Source organism: Euprymna scolopes, chromosome 2 (genome assembly GCF_053919585.1).
Source record: "Euprymna scolopes isolate OS-2025 chromosome 2, ASM5391958v1, whole genome shotgun sequence".
NCBI lineage: Eukaryota > Metazoa > Mollusca > Cephalopoda > Sepiida > Sepiolidae > Euprymna > Euprymna scolopes.
The window spans coordinates 119348443-119366263 of record NC_136483.1 but is presented as its reverse complement, the minus strand read 5'-3'; the positions used below and the strand labels follow the sequence as shown (position 1 = coordinate 119366263).

At 33.4% G+C, this 17821-nt stretch overlaps 1 protein-coding gene across 3 annotated transcripts in view; it reads left to right on the top strand.

Moving 5' to 3' along the window:
• Nucleotides 1–484: 484 nt before the first annotated feature.
• Nucleotides 485–17821, top strand: part of LOC145295103 (queuosine 5'-phosphate N-glycosylase/hydrolase-like) — a 92872-nt gene continuing 75535 nt past the window's right edge. Inside the window, exon 1 of one of the 3 annotated variants that reach the window (XM_080141438.1) lies at nt 485–550. The gene's annotated coding sequence lies outside the window, so the exon portion shown is untranslated. Of the gene's footprint in view, nt 551–929; nt 1205–13067; nt 14709–17821 lie in introns of those variants that run through there. The other 2 variants (XM_080141437.1, XM_080141439.1) reach the window with 2 other exon arrangements.

Sequence of the window (17821 nt, the reverse complement as noted above, 5' to 3'; positions counted from 1 at the left end):
ACATAACCTATATTTATTTTTATTTTTGTTTTTAAATATTATGACACTAAGGACATTATTTTGGGATTTTGTCTTGGCGATACAAATCGGACTTTTAATCACATAACTCTATAAATAACTCTATGTGGTTCCTCATTTAAGGATATTAAAAACACCACATAAAACCATTCTTTTTTTTTTAAATCGCATTATGTTTACACCGGCGATCTTTACTTTTACCGATAAAAGTGACGGACAATGGTAAAAAAAAATGAAAGGAATGCTTTGATGAATGAATAGTAATTGTATTGTCTAGTTATGAGTAGCACAGACAAGTAGAAGACTTTAGCACTTCACCAAATTTAGAGAAAATTATATTTATAAGATTAAATGCCTTTATTTATCTAAATATTTACAAAAAAGTTCACACTATAATAAATTTTCTTTTTTATTACGATAACATAGATAAATATTTCTGGTAAGAGAGTAGGGAGGGCTTATAAAAGTTATCTGCCCCTGGTAAATAGTTTTTATTCAATTATTCTCAGCCGCCGCCAATTTCTTTGTATTGGTAAGTCCCTGGTTATAAAAAGAAATTATTAAAATAATTCATTATTATTATTAATAATTAAAACCTCGCATAATATCGCTCCAATAATTATAATATGCATTATTAAAAATTACGAAATGGTGTAGTAATTAATGAGTCCTAGTTAGTTCACCGGTTTCGATTCCCCAGATCCCGGTATCTACATTCATTAAAAAGAAAATTAATTTATGTAACATTTTTAGAAGTTTTCGATTTTTCCTTTTTATTTTTAATTAGAAAAATATTAATAATTAAAACAATTTTGATTTTTTTTTAATTTTATTTTTAATTAGAAAAATATTAATAATAACAAAAACAATAGTAGCACCAGAATAAATTAAAATAATGTAGCTTAAAAATTATATTCTATAAATTTTTAGGTTATTACATGTGAACACTAAAATATTTGTCGGTAAAAAATAAATATATTAGAATTTAGAGGAGGGAGATCAGTTTGGCATATAAATTTAACATAAAATAATCGCGCATTTCGAGGCTGTATATTTCTAATTAATAAACAAACATTAAGGTGATATAACAAAGGGTATGTCATGGATAATGACATCACAATCTCTAAAAGGTTGATGACATGAAAATTGAACGCATGTCCATGCCATGACTGATTTCTAATAAATGGTAAGTTTCACGACTGAAAAACTTGTGAAAAAAAAAAAAAAAAAATTAAATGCATCCCTGCCTGAGGCGCTTGTATTACAATTCTCACTACGAAAAAGTGTTCATAAATTAAAAAAAAAAAAAAAAAAAAAAAAATGAATAATAAATGTTATCAAAGGCAAGATAAGTTACTCTTCTACATATCTGGAAAAGTTTTCCGAAAAGCTTTTAGTGGCTTTAATCATTTAAAACGTTTGATCGGTTCAAAAATCATACAATGTTATTGTTTTACTGGGTGCGATCAAGGAAAATTTCAGCACGATGACTCCCTAAATGTGTGAAGTTTGAAAAATGAGTTAAAACTAAAAAAATATACAAAATATTGTTAAAAGCCAACCAATATATGTTACCGTGGCGGCGTGGCATATATTCGGTGGGTTTTTAGCAGTATTTTGTATCATTTTTTAGTTTTAACTTATTTTCCAAACTTCGCATATTTAAGGGGTCATCGTGCCGTAATTTTTCTTGTTCGCACCTATCGATGCATGATTTTTGAACCGATTAAACGTTTTAAAATGAGTAAAACCATAGAAAACTTTTTTCAGAAAGATAGAATTAGTAACTGATTTTGCCTTTGATAACATTCATATTTTAAAATTTTTGACCACTTTGTCGTACCTCTATGGATTGTAATAATACACTCGCATCCTTTAAACTCCCACTCCCCAACTCTTCATCCTTCTCCAATAACTAAAGCCTTTAAAAGGTTACATGTCGTTTATCTGATCGGAAAGTGTGTGATCATTCATTCGACGTTAAATTTATATGCTAAATTGATCCCCTACTCTAAAATCTAATATATTTGCGTTACTGCCATATAATCTCCACAAAAAGTAGAATATCATTTTATGGGGCGAAGAACTATCATAGGATCCTAATAAACACTCATACCCATTTTTGTTAATAAAAATACTTAATAATTGAAAAAACAACAAAAATATTAATAATTAAAAAACAACAAAAAAACTTAAAAATTCATTTTCCGATGTTATTCTAAAAACTTTTTTTTTTAAGAAAATAATTTTTACAATGACTTATATTTTTATTTTAGATTGTTTTCGTCTGAGAAAAATAAAATATTTTGTATTTTAGGTACTTATACACTTATTGATTGTTGAATTAATTCATTAATTGTGGCTTTAAAAAAATAAAAATAAAATCCGGTACTTGTACAGTTTAGTCAAGACATTAAAAAATGAAAATATCGAAAAAAGTTTAAATTGTATGTATCCGTTATAGAACGAAGTTCTCCGAAAAAAAATTTCACTTAATTTCATCAGGTAGTTTTTTTTTTTTTTTTTTTTTTTTACAGCAGAAAAACACGTTCTTATGAGAGCGCATTGAAGGCGGCCATCTTGGACTAAAAAAAAAAAAAATTGTTTGAATTTTAGAAATGCCAAAGGGGGATAACTCCAGTTAAAGCGCTGGCACCCCTTCCCATCTTTAATACTAGCATTTCTTCCTAGAAATCGAACATTTTGCTCGGTATCATAACAAATTGTTTTTTCGCTGTAAAAAAACAAAACAAAAAAAAAACTACTTCATGAAATTAAGTGAATTTTTTTTAAAGAGAACTTCGTCTCATAACGGATACATACAATTGAAACTTTTTTCGATGTTTTCATTTTTTAATGTCTTGACTAAACTGTACAAGTACCGGATTTTATTTTTATTTTTTTAAAGCCACAATTAATGAATTAATTCACCAATCAATAAGTGTTCATTAATTTTGTTTATAATAATAAAAAAGGAGGCATTTGGTATATTTATTTTTGATACTTTTGAAGTGGATCAATTTTGTTTCGGTTATTTTGGGGGTTTCTGCTGCCGATTATTATGATATGTTATTTTCGGCGCTTCTACATAATAAGGACGAAATTTTGGAAATCATAATACTGAATTTCACATGAAAACAATTTTTAAGATGATTATATACAAAAATTACGAAAATCGATAAGGTAGAAAATTATTTATTAAAAACTAGAATTTGATGAAAACGATCGTACGATACAGGAGAGTTCAAAAGGGAGGTAATTTTCCGTTTCGATTTAATCAAGATGGTGGCAATTTTTCACCTGCTAACATAATAAAAGTTTTTTTAATAATTCAGTAATATTCAAGTAATTTCGACTGCATAATTTGGAAGCTGCCATTGTAATTTATTAGAATTGACAACAACAAAAAAATTAGTAGAAACCATTGTTTTTATCTGAAAACTTCATTTACCGACTACTAAATTGCGTCCTAATAGTGTAGAAGCGCCTTATTTTCTTTACCTTAAAAAATAAGACCCCAACAAGAGAAGCTTTTTTTTTTTTTTTTTAGTTTTTTTCTTCTCTTTTGTTGTCATCTAAATGTTACTATTTCATTTTACTTTGTCAAATTTTTTACGAATTTACTGCAAGATACTCTTTTTGATAAGAACCGGTATTCTGTTTTTTTTTTTCTGCAAGATCGAAATTGAAGCAGATCATAACATTTCTCATAACATTTCTGTGATGTCACAGAAAAGCCTGTTAGTGTTACAATTGGGTTAGGGTTGAAGTTATTATTTTTCAAAAGAACTCATGCATTGTAGAGGCTATGCCGAATAGAGTAAGTTTCTGTTGTATGGGCAAACTAGTGCATTCAGGGTTCATTTGGGCATCGTTTCTGGCAGTGCTTGAATGTGGAGCACATACCTAAAAAATAAGATTGTAACAGGCACATTCATAAGCAACATGAATTGGAACGACTACATTGCGGACAAAGCTGCTGCAAAGAAGGTGGGCACCATCCATGGTGCTAAAAAATTACTCCGTCACATCACGTGACCTCCTTGTTTACCTTAAATACCCTCTTCATATGAAGAGTCGAGTTCGTCTAACAACTCGCTACACTTCGACGTCTCGTCTCTGACATAAACTGTTCTCCTGTGAATTATTGTTGAAACCTGCCTTATCCCCGGAAAGGCATCTGACCACATACATACGTGGTGGCAGCGGCCAAAAATTCAAAAGAATTCAGCCTCCCTCAATAGTACATTTTACAAACGGAAGCAAATAAGTGCCCATTGACTAGGGGTCGGTGTACGGTAAGACTTTCTACAAAAAAAAAAAAAAAAAAAAAACACACCACATTTCTATTAGTAACATAACATACACACGTATGTTCTTGTCGCACGAATCTTACCTTAAAGCTTAAAGAATTAATTTAATCAGACTGTTTCTTCACTTTTATTTTCTTTCAGATATTGATAGAAAATAACGGATGCCATTTGTTAATTCAAAAGTTTCTTTGCTAAACTTTTAAACTATTGAAAGGACGAAAGTAACAACAACAAAAAAAACAAAACAATTTTTACTCTCACTCATATTACAGCAAAGATTATTAGAAATTTGAACTTTTATTTTTCGTTTATTTTTTCTAAAAGAAATTGAATTTTTACGATAGTCGATTTAATTATATGTTGTTGTTCTTATAACAACACACCTTTGAGTGAGTAAAAAAAAAAAAAGAAGTCTCCACCCTGATCTTTGATTAAAGTTTTCTACGGCTATTTTTTCAACTTGTTCAATTTCACGGTGATTAATTTGGAAACTTTTAAATTAAAATTAAAATAAAAGGATGTCTGCCTTCAGCACTAAACAAAGAATCCTCACTGAACACGAATCAAGAGGCTCGCTCGAAGCCTGGTGTGAGCAGTTATTATACCATATCTCAAATGAAGATAAATTCGAACACTATTTGGAGGACCTTAAAACCTGGTGCAGTGTCGCAAGTGGCATCCCCCACAGAGGCTTCATAACCGATGAACAAGAGGTTAATGGGAAAAGATTCTCGGCGGAAAAAAAAGCCATTAACCTAAAAGTACTACTCGGCTTTATAAGCATCCATGCCCCTGTTGTTAGTAGTACCTTCGTAAAAGAAGAGGCGCACAGTATTGACGAAATCTTTGATAGACTCCGTCAATACTATGATTGTCGTAAATCCGGTACGACCATAATGAACATGTTTAAATTTAAATGTGGCGCCAATGAAACAAGAGAGGCTCTCTGGGAAAGATGCTACTCATTTATGGAAGACAGCTTGATTACAAAATCTTCAGCCATTAAACATTGCGGATCAAAATTAGAAAACGATGAATGCCTAACCCCTACATTACAGAACATCACGGTGATGATCTGGCTTGATGCAATCCATCGAGAACTACGATCCATTGTTAAACAAAGATTCGCGATCACTCTAAGGGACTCCACTCTATATTCTATTAGGGCGGAGATCAGTGATGCTATACCATCCCTATTACAAGAAATAGGGGACAGAGAAGGGAATATAGCATACTCTTCCATCAATAGAAGTAGAAGATCTGGAAACCAGAGAGGTCGCCTGACAAAAAGACCGAAATGTTGCCTCTGCGATGCAGCAAACAGACCAGGTGCAGAGACTCACTACTTCCAAAACTGCCCTTTTATGCCAACATCAGATAGAAGATTTCTTCGATCTAAAATTACTGATATTGAAATCTTATCGGAATCTGAAGAAGAAGACGAAGACTTCGAGTACCACGAACCCAACAGTAGAATGGTCCGAGTTAAACAACCTCAGAACCCCAAAATCAACAAGGTAGATATTGTATTATCACCGTGTATGGAAGTAGAAACAAACAAAGAAAACTCGATCATTATACTGGACACCGGTGCGGAAACTAATTTAATTAGGAAAAGCGAGGCGAGACGTCTAAAACTAAATATCCTGCCCACCATCCACAAAGCTAACATGGCGGACGGTGTCTCCCCCATGGAAATAGAAGGGGAAGTACACTTCAATGTTTCGAGAAGGTGTCCAATCACAAATCAAGCTCACTGCTTTCGCTTCGACGGACTTGTAGTTAAGGACCTGAACTGTGCCATTCTGGGTGGCATGCCATTTATGGACAGGAATAACGTTTACCTTCGCGCAAACACCAACCACGTTTACCTCGGTGATTGCTGTGATTTCAAATACCTCAATATAAAAAGACACGCTAATGTTAAAGCAGCAACTATATTGCGCGTCCCACGACAGACCTGCCTACTACCTGGTTCCAGCGTTGCCTTATCGATACCACCTGAATACCAGGATAAAATAGTTTCAGTAGAACCTAGATGCAATAACAATCAGGATGAATGGATCCAATGTGAGCTAGTGAAACCGGATCATGATATAATAACGCTCACCAACAAGTCCACCATACCCATACTCATCAAACGCCATGAGCAAGTATGTCAGATACGCCACACGACCCAATTATCACTATCCAGTGATACTTTGAAACCGACTCCAATAATTCTTACCAATCATTCCAAACAAACGGACAGGTCAGCAGAAATTTCTGTGGACCCCTCGAACATCCTTAGCCAGGAAGAAAAGACCATCTTCTTCACGACAAATAAGAAATATAATCGGGTATTTTCACCGGTAATCGGATGCTACAATGGAAGATCAGGAAATTTCCAACACAGGATTAATGTTGCCGTATCTCTACCACCACAAAGAAAGGGACGCATTCCATTATATAACCGGACAAATCTAGAGCGACTCCAAACCAAGATTGATGAACTATACGAACAAGGTGTCTTTGTACGCCCAGAAAACATAAACATCACAGCGGAATATGTAAACCCTTCATTCCTTGTTACCAAACCTTCAGGAGGCTTTCGGTTAGTGACTGCATTCACTGAACTGAGCCAGTACACCAAACCACAACCTGCTCTCATGCCCAAAGTAGATGACATCATAAGACATATTGCTCAGTTTAAATTCTTAATTAAAACTGACTTAAGTCAAGCATACTTTCAAATACCCTTGACCAAATCATCAATGAAATGTCGGCATCTGTACACCATTCCGTGGTGTACATGTTTATACCAGAGCAGTGATGGGTCTTCCAGGCTCTGAATCAGCTTTAGAACAATTAATGTCCAAAGTCCTAGGCGATCTAATGATAAAAGGATCGGTGGTAAAATTGGCTGATGACCTATATGTCGGGGCCAACACACCCCGGGAACTTAACAACGTATGGGAAGAAGTATTACAAACACTAGATAAGAATAACTTGAAGTTATCCCCATCTAAAACGGTTTGCTGTCCAACATCGACAGAAATTTTGGGTTGGCGATGGACCAATGGAACCCTCAAAGCTACAAGTCATCGTCTAAATACCTTGGCTGCCTGCAATCTCCCTGAAACCATCAAAGAAATGAGATCATTCATAGGATCTTACAAATTCCTAAGTAAAGTTATACCTAAACATTCAGATTTTTTAGCACCTCTAGATAAAGTCTGCGCAATGGGCTCGTCAAACGACAGAATCAAATGGACATCAGATCTGGAAGACACATTCCTCAAAGCCAAAGAACACCTTAAACAAGCCAAAATCCTAACCTTACCTAGAAGAGAGGACCAACTACAGATAATCACGGACGCAGCTACAACCTCTGCCGGCTTAGCGGCATCCCTTTTCGTATTAAGAGGAAACAAACCCCACCTCGCAGGTCTATTCAACGCTCGTAAAACATCCAACCAAGCAGGTTGGCTAGCTTGTGAGTTGGAAGCTCTGGGCATAGCTTCGGCTATCAAACACTTCAGCCCATATATAATTCAATCAGAAAACATCACCGAAGTATTCACAGATAGCCGACCCTGTGTACAAGCATATGAAAAACTCCAACGCGGCGCATTCTCCGCAAGCTCCAGAGTCACGACGTTCCTCAGTGTCATATCTCGATATCCTGTCATAATATATCGGATTACGCCAGCCGAAATCCTATCCATTGCGAAGGAAAATGCCAAATCTGTAAATTCATCAGTGCCCTAGAGGAATCCGTGGTTAGAGAAGTCACCGTAAAAGACATACTAGCTGGTCACTGTCCTATCCCATACATGACTCGCAATACGTGGATTCAAGCTCAACAAGACTGTCCAGACTTACAACAAGTATATCGGCTACTACGCGATGGCAGAACTCCATCTAAAAAGAAGAAAGGGTTAACCACAATTAAAAGGTATTTACAACATTGTAAACTCTCATCAGCCCCTGCAGATTGGTTAATCATAGTTATGCGGGAAGAAGCCTTACGGCCTGCTAGACAAAGAATCGTCATTCCCCAAGGGGTATTAGATGGACTTTTGGTCGCTCTACATTTACAACTCCAACACGCCAGTAAACATCAGTTAAAACAAATCTTTAATATGGGATTCTATGCACTGGATACAGATAAAGCCATCAATCGCACCGTAGATAGTTGCCACACTTGCGTATCACTAAAGCAGGTACCAAGTCAGTTCAAAAATCAATCGTCAACAAAACCACCTGACAAAATTGGGAGCTGGTACGCTAGTGATGTCATCAAACGTGAAGGACAACTGATATTATTAGTTCGAGAAAATGTTTCTTCCTTGACACAGGCAACATTATTACTATCGGAGAGCAGTCAATCTCTTAAGGATGGCCTAATCACCACCATATCAAGATTCTATCCCCCCGTCAGGAGATGAAGTAAAAATCAGGGTCGATGGCGCTTCGGGATTTCAAGCCCTACTCACCGATAGTTCACTGGAATCGTTCCATATCAAAATAGAGGTCGGAGAAATAAAGAACATTAACAAAAACCCTATTAGTGAACGTTCAATATCAGAATTCCATACAGAACTATGCAAATTGAAACCAAATGGTGGCAAAATAACAGACACTGAATTGGCCATAATAATTTCCAATATGAACAGCAGATTCAGAGAAAATGGCTACTCTTCACTAGAAATTTGGACAATGAGAGACCAAATCACAGGAGAAAAACTACCAATAGAATACAAAAGCCTGATTGAAGAGAAACACCGAAATAGATTAAAAAGACATGAATCCTCAGCTAAATATAAGTGAAGAAGTCTGACATTATCAAAGTTGAACAACACCCTAACTACCACACCATTGATCAAAACAATACCGAAAGTGAATACGAAATAGATAGTCCCATACATGTCGAATCCGAATCATCAATAGATGAACAATCGGACTCTTCCAAGCACAGTGACACAGAAAACACACAAGATGACAGTATAGACCATAAAGATCCAACCGAAGAAACCCCCCTGGAAGTAACTCCCGAGGAAATTACTTATACGCGTCGTCCGTCACGGATCCGAAGACGTCCGAAGTTCTTGGAAGAAAATTATATATTATAAATTAGCTCAAACAAGTGCGTAAATTCGGATCATACCCGTACAACACGGAGGAAGAGGAAAGAAGGAAATAAAAGGACTCCGTCACATCACGTGACCTCCTTGTTTACCTTAAATACCCTCTTCATATGAAGAGTCGAGTTCGTCTAACAACTCGCTACACTTCGACGTCTCGTCCTCTGACATAAACTGTTCTCCTGTGAATTATTGTTGAAACCTGCCTTATCCCCGGAAAGGCATCTGACCACATACATACGCTCGCACCAGAGAGCATTCTATATCTTTACAAAGCCACAATTCGTTCATGCATGGATTATTGTTGCCATATTTAGGGTTGTGCATCTACCACTAGTCTCTCAATCTTAAACAGGGTCCAAAAAAGAGTCTAAAATTTATAGGTCCCGCACTATTTGTCAAGCTCTAACCTCTGTCCCATCGTTACAATGCCATATCCTTGTACCTGTTTTACAAGTACTAATCAAATGTGCTCTGATGAACACTTGTACCCTCTCAACATACGTAGTCCATACTGACCTGACAAACAGTAAAATCTCACCTCTTGAATGTTGAGGTACCTAGATACTGGGAAGCCTTCTACCAGGGCTCTACGGACAAATTTATCTTTAGTTGACCTTTGACAACTAAATATTTTCGTTTATTAGCCAAATAGAAAAGTTACTAGCCAAATCCACATGATTTTTAGAATATGACATCTTCATTCTGTGATGAGTATGTATATCATAAAGATTAAAAAAAATTTTTTTTAATAAGTGTAATTCTAAATATACAACAAATTTTATGTTGATACTTGAAGGTATAAACATTCTAATTCCTTTGGATATTTTTTTAACAGCCTTCGTTAAAAAAAGACTATATTGTTATATTAAACTTTTATTGTTTAAATAATTTAACTTTGTTCGTTTTATTAAAAAAAAAAAGGTGAAAAGATATTTTTCACTCAGTAGTGAGCTTTGGAAGATTGTCAGTGAAACAAATGCAGTTGCCAAAAGATAAGTGTTTCGTTATTTCTAGTCGCCACTTTGAAAAATAACTCACAAATGTGATTGTTTTACTCGCAATGTCTACTCTTATAGTTTCTTCCTTCGGATTGCTACTCTTTGGAATTCCCTCTCTGTTTCCTGTTTCCCTTACTATACTAACCTGTCCAAGTTTAAATGTAATGTGAACAGACACCTCACTGCTCAATTCCCTACAAGTCACCTGTTAGACATGATCCCAAATAGTAGACATTCATGTTCCAAGTGGCAATATGCCTTGCTTGGGGGGGGGGGAATGGTTTGAAAAATAATTTATCAAGAAAGATGAAATTTGATCAAAAGTATTCTTGTTTTTATGATAAAAATTGCTTTTTTTATGAATTTAAATCTATAAAGACATTAAATCTATAAAAAGAATTAAAAATAGAGGTGTAATATTATTTTGATTGATTTTACTAGTTATAATTATGTTAATATCTTTCAAATAAAACTAATATTGAAACTTAAATTTTAACTATTTTATAAATTGTTTTAATTGAAAAAGGACTGAAAAGTGCTTGTCTCTATATTAGAATTCACTTGAAATTTAAAAAAAATTCTTTTTTGCTATATGAACTAATTAAACTGGCAAAATTATTATTTTAAAAGAAAAGTTATTTTAGTTTTTTAGAAATATATATATATATATATATATATATAACTACTTCATTTACTCACATAAATTTAATATACGAAAGTATAGATTTATGCGTAAACTTTAAGTCTTTACTTCAAAAGTGCTCAATACGTAGGTAGAGCTAGTTAGTAATTTATAAAATATATATGGCGACTAAGCTACACTAAATATTCTGCGTTTCATCCACTGTAGGATTCGTCAGGCTTATGCGCATAAGCCTGACGAATCCTACAGTGGATGAAACGCAGAATATTCAGTGTAGCTTAGTCGCCATATATATTTTATAAATTACTATATATATATATATATATATATATAATAATGCTCCCTATCTTGAGTTGAGCATATTGGGAAGTGATATACAAATTACCATTAGCGTATTAAGCGATGCTCTTTGTGTAAACGAATCGAGCGGAGGCATTTGGACGATGTCAAAACATTTATTCATTACCCACACAGCAGCAGCCATATAGTGTAATGGTTCAAAGCCTTGATTGTCATTTGGGCGGTCGGGTTTCGATCCTGGCTTGAGGCAGTTGCCTGTCTAGCTGCACTGATGAGCTATGAAACAGCGAAACAATACTGTATGTGGATGACTATATATATATATATATATATATATATATATATTTATTTGAGGGTAAACAGTTACATATGGTCTCTACAAACAGCCATCTGTTTCAGTCAATGAGACTTCCTCAGGCGACCCTGAACCCATTGACGCCACAAAGAAAAAAAAAAAAGAAAAAAAGCCATCGACACCACAAAGCCACAAAGAAAAAAAAAAGCTTTTATTTTCTTGTTGATTGTTTATAAATAGATATTTTGTTTCTTCATTAAATAATCCTAAAAGGATTGATATCTCATAAAACGGATTAAATCATTTGACATTGTGTTTTGGTATTAAATAACTAAAAAATGGGTCCATATATAATATGAACAAACAAAACTAATTCATAGATCATTTGCAACTCGTGTTATTAAATAATCTAAAAAGGGGTTGATATACCATAAGCCATAAAAACTGAAACAAATGAAAAACTAGGTGTTTTCATTCTTCAGGTCTTCTGCCAAATCTAAGCTCTGTTTAAAAAAATATACAAGTAATTCTGTGACCTATTTATTTTTCGTTACATTTCTAAATATAGATTAAAATTGATTAAATGTGATTATGAGCGTTTTAATCCTTGAGTTTCAGCAATGACTTGACAATGGCTAGGCCAGATTTTTTCTATAGGTAACTGAGACTATTCGTTCACCAGTAACAGGACCAACCAAGATTTTATTGGATCGACTAAAGAGTAACCTAATAGGATCTATAATAAAATGAATGAAACCAAACAATGAAAAATATAGGAGTACTTTTGATATGACTGTTTCCAAGTAAGTGTTTGGTTTGTGTTTTCTCAATAAAGATAATCAATTCCATTAATTGCTAAGATGTAATTGCAATTGTTGTTTTAACATTTCTAATATTAAAACAACTCCATTTTTTATATGCTTCGGTTGCTAGGTGTTCAAAGAGTGAGTGTCAGTTTCAGTAGTAGGGTGAGGCCGTTTTTGTAAAATTGGCCCGTCTTTAGAATCAGATGTAGAATGGGGTTCGTAAGGATAGTCAGATTCATTCTGAAGAGTATCTGAACTGAATGCATGCGGGGTTTGATCACTTATCTTAATTGGGCTGGTTCTGTAAACTGAATATTCATAATTCTCCATTGCAGTGGCTTCTTCACAAGTATTAGCAGCCGAAGTTAGATCTCTTAAGGAGATTGTTGACTGTCTTCCTTCCACACTTCTAATCTGTGTGTATTGGTGGTTTGCCTCAGTTCGTTTTACTTTGTTAACTAGAAGGTCATATTTACTATAATAAACATGATGTTTCAGTAAAACGATTCCAGGTTGAACAAGCCATGAGGGGTAAAAAGTGCCTGTCAAACTTTATCATTGAAACAAAAAAACTCTCTTGTGTGATGCATTTGTAGATGTATCCAGTAATGTCCTAATTCCATTCAGAGCCTCAGGGATGACATTTTCCCATTTTGAGATCGGAATTTTTCGGTTTACTGCTGCCAGTTGTACTGTCTTCCATATTAGTATATCTCTCGTATAGTCTGTTCCCTTGGGGATTATAAGGGGAGGTTTAGCTTACTGCCACTCTTTAAGTCCTGCAAAAAATTCATGAAATCTTCTGACATAAAGGCAGGTCCACGATCTGTGTAAATATATACAAGCACTCCAAAAATGTTGAAAATGGAGCGGAGGCATTGAATAACTTTAAGGGCAGAGGAGGATGAAGGGAAATCTTGAATATTCATCTGTTACTGTAAGCAGCTATTTATTTTGCATTTTAGAAGGTAGTGGATGCTTAAAATCTAGATTAAGCCTTTCAAAAGGCTGAGTGGTCTTCATGAGTATTGCAGAAGGAGACTTATAAAACCTTGGTTTATTTTCTGTGAATATTTGGCAGAAGTTTGTAATTCTTTTTACATCTCTGATTGAATACAACAAATTTTTGCTCCAAACTATATGTATCATTCTTGTGATATCTGAGTGGCACAATTATTGGTGTATGCTTTGAAGATCAGCTGGGCTTGTTGTTAGACCAGTTAAAAGTTCTGAAACTGCAGCATTCTCTTTTCCAAAGCGATAGGAGACATTGAATGAATCAAAGTTCCATCCACCATCTTGCAATTTTCTCAATTTTTATTTTACTCATAGTTTTCAGGTTAAACATGAATGAAACTGATTTTTGGTTTGTGATAAGTTGGAATTGTCTACCGATCAGATAATATGGCCACTTTCATAAGGCTTCAACTATAGCATATGCCTCTTTTTCTATCATAGTATGTCTTTAAGAGTATCTTAGGAAAGAAAGCTATGGGCCAACCTTGTTTTCTTAATGAGGTAGCTATTACTGAATCAGATGCATCAGTTTTGACAACTAGGGGAACTGAAGGATTAATGGCAGAATTAGCATTATCCCTTTCTAGATTATGAAATACTCTAATGGAAGGTCGAGGATCAACTAAACTTTATAAAAGTTTTATTCAACATTAATTCAATGTCTAGAAGTGAAATATTAATTTTTGCTTAGTTTTTATAATCCTTAAGAACAGTCCATTGTACTAGAGGTGTAGGTGTAGGTAATAGCAATCATTTAATATAACACCTACCATGTTTGTTTGCTTGTTTAGTTTTTCCATATACTATTATAAATATTGTTCTGTATTTACAACCAGCCTGGATGCCTGGCATTGCCCGGGTGTTTGGAGGTGTGTGTTAAGCAAAAACAAAAAGTGGTAGAAGGCAGGCAGGCTCAAACCTGTACCGTGAAGAACATAACAAAAAACGTGACGTCTTTGCTGTTGCATCCATCGCCAAACTGGAAGTGATGAAGGTTTAAATTAAGACTAGTCAATCGAAAAGAGGGAATAACTTTTGAAAATATTGTCGAAAAAAGTTTTAGGCAGACATACATACATTTAAATAGATAGGTGAGATTTATATTATAGATTTCATTGAGCTCTCTACTTAAATTTACCATGCAAAGGATTATGCAGACATCATCCTATATCCTTGAGAAATAACTACGGTAAGTTCTTTTATATAATTTTTTTTGTAGCTTAAATATTATATAATTTAAACCCATACGAAAATAAGGATATGAATAGCTTTCCCCATAAAACAAAGATGGCAACCTAAATAAACACACAACGTGAGTTCTTCTATATGCTTCATTTTTGACATTACATGTTTATGTTTCTTTCTTCCTAAGAAAGACTTTTGGGTCTCCTGATGAGTAAAAATTCAATGTTAGCATAAATATAATGCGTTCAATATAAACGAAAGAGTTCTGTAAAAATATACTGAAGTTTTGATATGTTGAAAAAAATGATTGTTAAGGTAAATAAAACCTTGGAACTTGGAATATAGATAAATTGTTATTCATTTATATATGCGCTGTTGTTATATTTAAAAAGCATAGAGCATTTAAACTAAGAAAAAGAAGAAAAAAGAGTGAAATATAAATGCAAGTGTATTTACCCAAAACATTCATAGATACATACATATATATATATATATATATATATATATATATATATATATATATATATATACTCTTCAGAATAGTTTTTATTTAACAATCAGTTGTTATGGAAACGTGAGATTGTAAGGTTTACAAAATATTACTGGCAGTAATATTCTATAAGTTATCCCATCTAAACAAGAATTACTCAATATGCAAGATAGAGCAAACAAATTAAATTGTAATTCAATGAATTTTAAAAAAAAACTCTTATTGAAATGAAATGAAGTGGTTGAGTTTCATATCAAAGAATTTTTATTATTCTAAGCAAGACAAAGAATGCTTTAGAAAATTAATCTCCTTAACCTATAGGGTTTCGATGTCTACCATCTCATCAGAGGAAAGAAAATATTAGCAAATATTTATAAAGGTATGCACCCTATTTGCTAAAGTCAGTGAGACATGGAAAGTCAATGTCAAAATAATAAACTTCTGATAAATTTATTATTTTGACTTTGACTTTCCATGTTTCACTGACTTTAGCAAATACAAATCACAATTTAATATATATATATATATATATATATATATATATATATATATATATATATATATATATATAGTGATTTAAAGGTTATGAGGGTTTTTTGAAGCATGAAAAATGTTGTTACTTTTTGTATTTAATATTTTTATTGTTATTTTTTATATTTCAAGCGGACCTCCGCTCTTAGTCAGAAAAAAGTATCGAAATGAAAAAGTTATTTGTTTTTGCTTTGCGATATGTTTTGAATGAATCCAATTATTTACGAAAGTGCATTTTTACATAAATGCAAGTTGCGAATAAATTTCCTTTTAACCAATCTGGTACCTCCCCACATGGGGAGCGGTATATATATTGTTTTTAAAATATAATTATCCACTGACACGTATTTCGTCGTCTACGACTCATCAGAGTTGCTGAATCTAGCGAGATCAGGTCAGGCTCATTACCGTGGGGTCCCGATTTAGAATCTCGCTAGATTCAGCCACTCTAATGAGTCATAGACGACAAAACACATGTCAGTGGATAATTATATTTTAAAAACAATATATATATATATAAGTGGCTTGGTAAGGCCATAGGAGACAACCAAAGCAGCAAAATTGAAACTGCCTGCCAAGACACTATATATACAAATGTAGGCAAATTTGGACATATTTTATTGGTTTGAAAATATAAGTTCCTTTTTACCAATTGTCATAAAATTTTAAACATAGAATAGGATCATAATCTCCAAAAAGCCTGCAAATTTTCATGTAGTTTCGTCTCATATAATCAAAAATATGAGCATTTCAATATTCAATTTGGCTACGAGTATAGATATATCCATATATATTTCCCCAAACCTCTGGCCTTAATGGTGGGGAGACTAAAACTTGCTGCTATGGTTTCAAATCATCTGAAATAATAGCAAGGGGTGACTTGGATTCCAAATATTTCTCATATATTATATCTCCCCTCTTTTGGAAATAGAGTGTGATTATGAATATCTGCAGACTCAAATAATCTTTATATACTGTGTAATTTACTTTTTGCATGAAAACCAAAGAAGGGAGATATAACATATGAGAAATATTTGGAATCAAATTTTGCCTTGCTGTTATATCAGATCATTTGAAACCATAGCAACTTTTAGTCTCCCCTGCATCAAGGCCAGAGGTTTAGGGGAAATATCAGATATTTTGTAATTCATATGCAAATCTAGGAAAACAAATGATTATGATTAAAACATTTTATAGCTGTAAAAAAGTACCAAAAATAGGCTTTGGATAATGGATGATCCCCTAAATATGCGACCTTAAGGGCAAATATCATATCGTCCACTATACAATTCAGGTCATTAGCTTTTCAACGAGCCTTCATTTGTTAAATTCTGATCAATAGTTACTGAGATTTTGAACTTATAAAATTGCAAAAAAAAGCGGTATATCTAGAAATACTAGTATAATATATATATATATATATATATATATATATATATATATATATATAGACAAGTGTCATTTGGAAAGTAAAGCCTCCTATTTATTTTTAACTCAGAAAGTTGAAAAGCTACAAAGATGGAAGTGGTATCAATAAAATGAGCAATATTTTGTGTTTCAGCAATTTGTTATTTGAAAATATTTCATTTGGTTGATTTGAAAATTTTAGAAAACCAAATAATGTTATATAATTTTTATTTGAAAATTTACTATTTACAAAAAAAATTCTATAACGAGTAAAAATTCTCCTAATAAAATTTGGATCAATATTCTTAATATATGAGGGGTGTTCCAAAAGTAAAGCCCTTTATTTATTTTTTTTCAACTCAAAAAGTTCAAGAGATAAGAAGACGGGAGTGGTACTATTAAAATGTGCAAACTTTTGTGCTCTAGAATTTATTTTTCTACATAGTCACCACCATTCTCAATGCACTTTTGCCAGGAATTCAATTACGCATCTCTGTTTTAGAGTCCCCCACCATCAATATTTGTAACAGAGAGATGAAACTTTCCGGTCATGAATGCATAAGTTTAGTCATCAGAACAATGCAATTTGCAATCCTTTCTGATCCATTCGGACAGAATGAAACAACAGGAGGAATTACTTTAAGAATGTCACTTGTAATTATAGGTCACTGAAATATTGGGATTACATT